An 8799-nucleotide genomic window follows, 5' to 3' on the forward strand; every position below is an offset into this window, starting at 1 on the left:
AACTCTGTCCCCTAATCAGCAGGATGTAGTCTAATGATACCATTGCCCCTTTCCAACCCCTGACTTTATTCAAGGATCTCTTTCCTCTCACCTCCACTTTTTTTTTCTCTTCAATCCAGTGTTAGGGGGCTGAAAGGGTTAAAAAAAAACAGTGGAAGAAAGAAGAACCCACAAGGTAGCAAAAAACAAGTTATAAATGGTGGCCCAGATGTGGACCTAGGCAGAATAGGAAGTTTAATTTTAAATGTCATAGAGGAATTGGCAGGGGACAAGGGAATGGAGTTTTTTCAAGAGGCCCGTAAAAAGTTTATTGCAGTGGCTACTTCTGGAATATCCCCCACTTTGCTCCCAGAGGGGAGCTTTTCATTTCTTTTTCATTTTCTTCTTTCTATCTCTGTTCAAAAGCTGAAAAGGCAGGAGGACATTTTGAGAGAAAGTGTTCATCTCAAACCAACTACACTGCCAGATGGGGAAGAGGGGCAGCCCGGGTTTATAAAATCGCCATCAGTTTTCCCGTAGCCATACAGCAAATGCCTGCTAACAGTGAGGAACAAGGTTACGATGAGATAGGATGGTGTACTATAGAAATGATAGATCTAAGCTGTCTTAAAGAGGCCATCATTTCATATGGGATGAACTCGCCTACGGAAAACAAATTCTGAATACCTAGGCTACTCAAAATAGAGTTATTCCCCAAGTGTGGAAGGGGTTGATACAGCTGTACTAGATGCCAGTCCTCAGTTGCAATGGTTAATATGGTGGAGGAAAGAAGACTTGAATATTGACCAGCTGAATAGAGCAAGGGGAATGACTATATTAAAGGATCAGTTACTGGGTGAAGGGTGGTACTCTGGTGTACAAGAACAGGTTCAGTTGGATGACACTGCTACAGAGCAATGTTGTTGTGTGGCTTTAAGAGCTTGGGGCAAAGTTGAGGAGGCTGGCAAAAGTCTACCTCACATACAGAGATTTTACAAGACTCTGGAGAAGTCTTCACTGACTTTTTTTTTTCTCACAAAGATTAGTCTTAACTGTGAACAAAACTGTATCAGACTCTGACACAAGATAGGTATTGATAGAGACCTTGGAATATGAAAATGTGAACACTGAATATACAAAAGTTATTAGACTATTAAAGGTGTGGGCAGCTCCTATAGATGAATAGATAAGGGATACAATGGATATTGGTTCTCATAGGTACCATACTAGAATTGTAGGTCAAGCTATAGCTAGAAGTCTCAGATCTCAACATGCCCAGTGCTTTAATTATGGAAAATATGGTCATTTGTGAACAAGGCATCTCTAAGAGCAATGGTTTTTTTCTAAATTTATATCAGAAAGATCGCCTAGGATTCTAGGGGAGTACAGTCCATGTGGCAAGGGTTGCCATTGCACCAATGAGTGTAGGTTCAAGAGAGATATCCAAGGTGATTTCTTAGTGTCAGGAAATAGCCTTGGAAGCCTGGCTTGAGGCCCTGAATTTAAAAAATACAAGCTGTTACAGCCAAGGAGTGAAATCAGCCTACATATTATATACTATAATGGAAGTCCATGGAAGCTTTGCATTAGGAATGCAGATTTTTTTATGCCTCACAGGAAATGAAAAGCTGTGGATATCATCAAAACTGATAAAGAACTGAGAAAGAAAGGTCTCCTGAAAACCTTGGCCACTGAACCAAAAAGTACTTATTTCATTTAAAATGTCTCTGCTTATGATTTCCCATTACACGTGGCACAATTAATGGCTAAAAACAAAAGGGGGGAAATTTAGTGAGAATTCTGGAGTTTTGGTTTCTTAAAACACAGAGAGGGAGAGAGAGAGAGATAGAGAGAGAGAGAGAGAGAGAGAGAGAGAGAGAGAGAGAGAGAGAGAGAGAGAGAGAAAGTAGGAATGTGCTTTTGTTTTAATCCAAAGTCTGGGGACATGAGGCTGCTTCAGATTGTCCACAGCACCTGACTATGATTCACCTCATCTCTAGCAGGGGCATGGTTTGGCCAGCTGCAGATACTTTCCACGATTGTATAACATTTAAAATTATGAAGACTTTTCAGAGGGTGTATGAATGCTAGGGCCCCAGAGGTTGGTTGTTGGTGATCAGTTTTAGGTGGGTTATTGGTTGGTTGTTGGTTGTTGTTGGTCACAGTTTGTTAAATAGCTGTGTGCAAAGGAAAAACAACAAGAAGAAATTGGATATCCTTACGGCAAAGATCAAACTTGCCCCTTGTCAGCAGGAAGTGGTCTAATGATACCAATGCCCCTTTTGTGACCCCTGACTTTATTCGGGGATCTCTTTCCTTGCCCCCTCCATCCTTTTTTCTCTCCTATCTAGTGTTAGGGGGTTAAAGGGTGCAAAATGGTGGAGAAGGGTGGAAGAAAGAAGAATTCACAAAGTAGCCATAGTCTAGCTACACAGTGGCATCTGTGGATCTTGCCAATATGTACCTTTCATCCCTGGAGCAGCTGGGAGCCCTGGGCAATGTGCTAGAAGACCCAATAGATGAGGAGACTGGGGCAGACCAGAAAGATGGCTCTGGGTCTACAAGATTATGGTAGGAAATAGATTTTTTGTTGAAGAAAATAGAAATCAGTATTGCAGAAGCAGAACAGGGAGGGGGACCTGAAAGAAATGCTGTGAACGTGAAATTAACATTTAGTGCTTACAGCATCAAGACTTGGTCAGCTGAGCATGCTGACAGTCATGAGTTTCAGCTATGGAAACTCATTTCAATAGCTTCCAGTGTGCTTCCCACACACGTGGTGCCACCTCCTCCAGAAAAGCAGGCAGAGTTCCTTTGGCATAAAGTCTCCACTGACATGCATGGATCCAGACATGTGGAGAGATGGTGACACAGAAGATTAGAAAACTCTCTTGTGGGTCTTTTCACATCTGACTCTTTGTAGAGATAAACTCTTCTATTTGTTTCTAATGCAGGACAGTAACTGGAGGGCGAATGAGTGAGATGACATTTCAGCTGAAGGACAACTCCAGGTTAAAAGCACTCAATGCAACATTCAGAGTGAAAACCCAGATAGATTCACTGAATGGAAGCACCACAGTACTAAGTTACAGTCCGTGATCTCACATCCCCTTCGAGTAAGAGCTGAAGTAGCAAATGTGCTCCATGGTCTGTATAAAATACATGGGAATTAGGGGGCAGTTTTTAATGAATGGAGCGCCATCAGCAAAAGAAATGGGTGATGGACTGTAGAGTGCTGGACATCACATGGGCACATATGCATCTTCTTTTGATGATGCTTTGGAAGATGAAGAATGCTATGCAGGTCCGCTAAAGGAGTATCTGTTTTCGCAGAAGCACCCTGGGCTGCCTGCAGCAGGAAGCAGGAGCTTATGCAGTATGACTTGGAGATGGCTGCTCAGGATTTGGCTTCCAACCACTGGGGAATGTGAGAACATTCTTGTTGAAGGGAGTGACTACCAAACTCTTTGGTTGAGAAACTCCAGAGTAGAGAGAAGCCAAAATAAAGGTGCTAGAAGAATTGATAAATGATGGGGAACAGCAGCTGAAGTCTAAAAGTCTAGAAGGCAGAGAATTTGTGTAAAATGCATGGGCTAACACCAAATGCTTCAAGGAGCAAACCAGCCAGGACCTGTAGGGAGCCCTCATAGGATATGAGGTCATGCAGATCAGCACACGAAAAAAGGGAATCCAAGTTTGTACCGATGCCAAGGAATGCTTCAGCAAGATTTAATCCTGTGAAATGACTGTATCTTCAGAATACCCCAAAACAGAAGCACAAGTCAAGAGAAATTCAGTTGCCACCTAATATACATAAACATGTATAGTAAATTGAACAAATCAGCCTTCTTTGACCTAAATATAGTTGTGTTCATATAACAAAAAAGAATATATTTTAATGAAGACTGAATGTTACAAATTAAGTTTGGAGAGACTGGTGCTGATTACAGAATGTTAAGTTAATAAGATATAACAATGGATTATCACACACAATAACTGAATGTTGGGATGTTAGTTAATTTTCACGTGATCCTCTCAGTCCCATTTGTTTCAGATCTTTTCATGTAGGGAGTCTTCCAAGGATGAAATTCCCGTTATTGTCTGGAAGGATCCACTTCTTCTGTACCATTTTATTCTGCCTAAGAGGCTAGCTGTTTGGTTTGACAAAGCTCAGCAGAAACTTGTTAGGAGCCATAATAGGACCAGCTAATAACTAGCAGGTGATCATCCTGAAGTGGCTGCCTCAGGTTATTATATACTCTGCAACAGGTGAGCCCTCATTAAGCAAGGCTGTGAGGGACTAATTTTAGGAAAGAATCCTGCTATTAATACGCTTCTCCTGTTATTATTAAACATATATAATAATCACTAAGTAGGAGCACACCTCCTTTGAAGCAAATCTCTACAGATCCATGAAGATGTACTATCTATATAGAAGATGTAGTGATGCTATATAGACAAATAGATGACTTAAGTCTTAATGATGATCCTATAAGAATTCTTAAAATCATATCTGTGATTATTAAGCTCTTTTATAATGGGACTGCTATTAGGTCCTTTTCTGATAGTCAAAGCTGCAGTGAGAACTCTGACAGTCTCCCAAGTGTTACCAGTTAATTGCTCTTAGATGGTAACCAGACTTTCTCCTACTCAGAGCACATTCCAAGAGGTTGTAAAACAATTAACCAAAGGTCATTAAAAGACAGCTAACGATTTATTGTAGGTGCTAGGACAGAAGATAAAATATCAACTGGGTTTATCTATACAAAACTTCACTAATAAATTAGTTATGGTTTTAAACCTTCAGTGAATCTGTGGAGCTGAGACGGGTGATGGATATTTAGCCAGATAATTACTCTTAGTGGATATGCATGTAAACATTTGCTGTTGTAAACTTCTATCTCAATTTATTATTTGATTTTTTTGTGTATGTGATGAACTTTGTAACATGTGATCATGTATTCTGAAAGATGTATAAGTACTGAGGACAAAGAGAAGCGAGAGAATCATAAATGGAGAACTAAGATCAATAGAGAGCTAAGATCAATAGAGGAGACGTTTTTCCCTTTCCCCACTTAGAGAATTTTTCCCTTTCCCCACTTAGTATCTTTCCGCTTTTCCCCTTAGATAGCTTTCATAGGAAACTTTTTACAACTTGGTCATAAACTCTATAATCACTTATCTAAGTGTCTTCTCTTCCTGTGACTTCAGACTAGCAGGCTGAAAGTTAGAGCCCAGCAGTTCCTGCTGAACTAGACAAGGCTATTTACTTAATCCCTTGTGGCTTGAAGAAGAGGTGTTAGGTGCCAGAAACTGCAGTTTCTGGCCTCAGAGGATCACAGAAGGCAGGTCAGCTACAATAGGATAGTAACTTAGGCTTAGATAAGTAAACTTTTTATTATACAGCAACCCTAAATATCTTGAAAAAGTCCTACCCTCCACCTAAGCTCTTCCCCCACCGCTGCCTCAAGCAGAATGGACAAGATAGAACATCCCATGCCAGGGCTGGCCCCTGGCAGAAACTTATAGTGAAATCTGAGGTTTCCTTCCCCGTTTGTAGATCCCTGTACCATCTGCCTGCACTAACAAACTCCTTCAGTGTATATTTCACCCAAATTTTGATACGAGTCAGAAATGTTATATTGTCAACAATGAAGTCTCACCTCAGATACACAGTGGAATCAATATATGATTGTGATCTAGGAATTGCTATTTAGAAAGTTTTACACCATTATTATTATTCTCAATAATTGTTCACTCAGCAACAAGTCTCAATGTTTTTCTCCTTGGCTCTCTTCTCTGCACATGACATGTCAGGGTAGGAGATATGGCATTTCTATGTGTAACACACTCATAGTGAACACGTGTTGATAACCTTCATCATTAATGTGCTTTTCTGCTGCCTAGTTGTGATTTTACAATGATAAATTATGCTGTTGCTCTTTGAACATATGTTGCATGGTACATGTTCAGAAGCCATGCACTCCTGCTCTGCTAGCTTGCAGAATCTTAACTGTGCACTCATTGTTTTAAAACTGTACTCAGTCCTGTTTAACATTTGATATTTAAAATTTTAAATTTAAAAATTAAAAAATATTGACATTCTTTTACATGCTTAAAAGGTTGCTGGACTTTGTGGTGTTTACCAAACTTATAAAATAAGTAGAGGTAATGTCATGTTGATTTTTTTTTAAGTTTTAAAAGGCAAATAGAATTGCACAGCAGCATAATCACAGATGACTCTCTAGCTGGCATGTCACAGTCACAATGTCAAACTACAGATTTTAAAAGTATTAAAAGCTATCAGGGGAAAAGGCCAACTCACCCACAAACACACCAGAATACCACGAGACCCCAAAGCCAGGAGGAATGGAATGATAGATTTTCAAGCCCTGAAGGTAAACAATTGCTAACAAAGATTTCTATATCCAGAAAGGCCCAGAAAGACCATCTTTTAAAATTAATGTAGAAAAGAGAAATCTTAAAATACAGGCACAAACTAAGACAGGTCATAACCACAAAACCAGCATTGGAGAAAGTACAAGAATGCTATACACAAGTAAGAAAGACAGTCTCAACCAGAGAGACTGGGAAAGAATACATTTATGAGAAAGAGGTGCCTAACAAAACATAAGAGGCATATGGGACATGACATGGCCAAAAAGATATAATAACATAACATATAATAACATATAACATATAATAATCGACATAAAATGTACAGAAGAATATTAAAATTTGCAAGAGAAAAAGAGCAAATCACATATCATTGTGAGCCTATTAGAGCAACACCTGAGTTTTCAGCGGTGACTCTGAAAGCCAGAAGGGCCTGGGTGGATACTCTGAGAAATATCAGACTACCATACCCAGCAAAAGTATCACTCAAAATCAACACAGAGAGAAAAACATCTCAGGATAAAAATGGTCAGGTTTTGGGTTTTTTTGTTGTTGTTTTTGGTTGGTTTTTTTTTAATCTGGGCTGTAATTATGTATATAAGTAGTGATAGAAGAATGAGGAGTTCAGAGACTTGTACATTATGTCCATGTGAAAGATTGCAGATTAGTTGGACTGTAATATGGCATCACCCAAAACAGCAAAAAGGCTTAGTGTTGCTTTTTCTGAAGAAAGCCAGTTTACTATATCCAATACTGATTCTGCCATTTGTCTGTAGAAATACTGATTTACTGTCTGGAGTTTCCAATGTTTACCTATAACTGATTAAAATAGGTAGAACATGGAGTTTTCTATTTATTTTCCAGGTGAATTCTTCACATTTCCTGGCTTCTGAAAAATTTACTTCCACAAATCTTTTACAGCTATGTACCCTCATAATGCCCAGTCATATAATTTCTCTCCAGTCATCTGGGCAAAGGTGATGGCTTGTTGTGGGTCATAGATGGGCACCAAATCTCATGAAAAAAGGAGGATACACCAGCTTCTTTATTTTTGAGCCTCTAGCAAAAAGGAGTCCAACAAAACCAGCAAAACCAATAACACCAAGTCTTGGGAAAAATCAAGGAGGTGCACTTTGAAGATAGTTATAGTTGTCTACTCCCCAGTGGACAAAGTATTCTATCTTGGGTATAATATGGGAGTATATTTCCTGACACAAACTTGTATATGGCTCCCAATGATGTCGGAGTTGTGAGATGTTTCCTTCAGTTGGGTCCTTGGCTCTTCCACATATTTAGTCTGGCCCTTAGGAACTGAACAGAGTGAAAGCTTATTGATCTTCATGTAGCTTTTGTTAGGCGAGTCCTTTTTGGGTGAGGCATAGACTCTGAAGGTGAGCAGGCTCAGGCTGGCAGTCCCCACAGATCTCTGAATTACCTTGAACATGTCACTGGCAGCCATGGCTCAGGCAGGGTCACCTCTCCCTTGGCCCCTCCCACTATCAAAAATGTTATTTTAAAAAAAGCAGTTCATGACCACCAATTCAGCTAGCTCTGAAAGGGGCACTCGATAGGAACCTTGAGTATGGAGGAAAGTTTTACCATAGCAAAGATGACAAACAGCAAACCATCCCAGAAGAGCTAGTCAGAGGATGGGGGCAAACACCACAACAAAACGACGGAGATTAATAGGCACTTCTCGTTAATAACTCTCAATATTAATGGTCTTAATTCCCCTAATTAAAAAAAAAGACATTGATGAACAGATTATATTAGAAAACAATATCTATCTTTCTGTGGTATCCAATGATAACACCTTACCACTAAGGGTAGATAATCACCTTATGATAGAAAGATGAAAAAGGGTGTTCCAAGCAAATGAAACAAAGAAGCAAGCATATGTAGCCATTTTTATATCTGCAAACCAAAACTAATCAGAAGAGATAGGAAGGACACTACATACTTATTAAAGAAAAAATTTGAGAGGCAGGTTCAATTCTAGAAATTTATCCACTAATCTCAAGAGCACCCAAGTTGATTAAGAAACAAAACAAAACAAAACAAAACAACCCACTCCTATAGCTAAAAATTACATATTGGCCTTCATATGGTGATAGTGGGTGGCTTCAGTACTCCACTGTAGGCAATAGACAGGTTATCCAGTGTGTTGGCTTCAGTAGGAAATTGCCCCCATAGTTTCATATATTTGAAAATTTAGTCACCAAGAAGTACCACTATTTGAAATGATTAGAAGAATTGGGGGGGGGGTGGCCTTGTTGGAGAGGTTGTGTCGCTGGGAGTCAGCTTTGAGGTTTGAAAATCCTATACTAAACTCAGAGTTCCTCCCTCTGCCTACCAATAAGTATGTAAATTTCAGTTATTGTTCCAGTCTACAGATATGTGGCCATGCCCCCTACCAAGATGACA

General features: G+C 39.6%; 2 pseudogenes; one reads left to right on the forward strand and one right to left on the reverse strand.

The window, feature by feature from the left end:
- Positions 1 to 2437: 2437 nt before the first annotated feature.
- Positions 2438 to 3712, forward strand: LOC110297957 (annotated as a pseudogene).
- A 3516-nt stretch (positions 3713 to 7228) lies between these two features.
- On the reverse strand, positions 7229 to 7819 carry LOC110297958 (annotated as a pseudogene).
- Between the last annotated feature and the right edge of the window lie 980 nt (positions 7820 to 8799).

This window comes from Mus caroli, chromosome 7, assembly GCF_900094665.2.
Source record: "Mus caroli chromosome 7, CAROLI_EIJ_v1.1, whole genome shotgun sequence".
In the NCBI taxonomy this organism is placed as follows: Eukaryota; Metazoa; Chordata; class Mammalia; order Rodentia; family Muridae; genus Mus; species Mus caroli.